This window comes from Octodon degus, unplaced genomic scaffold, assembly GCF_000260255.1.
Source record: "Octodon degus isolate 3935 unplaced genomic scaffold, OctDeg1.0 scaffold00048, whole genome shotgun sequence".
NCBI classification, from domain to species: Eukaryota; Metazoa; Chordata; class Mammalia; order Rodentia; family Octodontidae; genus Octodon; species Octodon degus.
Genome location: NW_004524624.1, coordinates 10,236,666 through 10,237,256, shown reverse-complemented (window position 1 = coordinate 10,237,256; position 591 = coordinate 10,236,666). Strand labels below are relative to the sequence as shown.

The window sequence follows — 591 nt, the reverse complement described above, 5'->3', positions numbered from 1 at the left end:
TTTTTTTTTTTTTATGGAACTGGGGATTGAACTCTGGCCCTTCCGCTTGCCAGGGAAATGCTTATTCCACTGAGCCATCTCCCCAGCCCCTAATCTTGCTAAATCTTGTGTCGCATCCAAAATAACATTTCACAGTGTTGCTGTGAGGAAGAAATGAGAAAGTGAATTCTGAGGGACTTGTAAACCCTAAAGTGATATACAAACAACATATTAGTGAGTTCCTTCTGAGTGTTTGTGGTCTCGTGCAGGTTAACTCTTGTTTGTTTGTTTTTGGGACAGGGTCTCACTATAGTTGAGGCTACTACTAAACTCACTATGTAGCCTAGATTAGTTAGCCTTGAACTTTCAGCAATCCTCCTGCCTCAGCCTCCTGAGTGCCGGGATTAGAGGCATGTGCCACCATGCCCAGCTATTCGTCCAGGTTAACTCCTAAGGATTCATTATCTCTGCAGCCTTGTATCTAAAACCAGGGCTTCCCCATGCGTTACCTTGTTGACCCTCATGTCACTCCCAAGAAGGGAAGAGCAAGAGTCATCCTTGTGGGTATGGGTTGCAGCTTCATGGCAGAGCATGTGCTAAGCATGTGTTTAA

The 591-nt window shown here is 45.0% G+C and overlaps 1 protein-coding gene across 1 annotated transcript in view; it reads left to right on the top strand.

The window, feature by feature from the left end:
* The window catches only part of Prune1 (prune exopolyphosphatase 1), a 28,888-nt gene that overhangs the window by 10,171 nt on the left and 18,126 nt on the right, over positions 1 to 591 (top strand). The window lies entirely within an intron of this gene.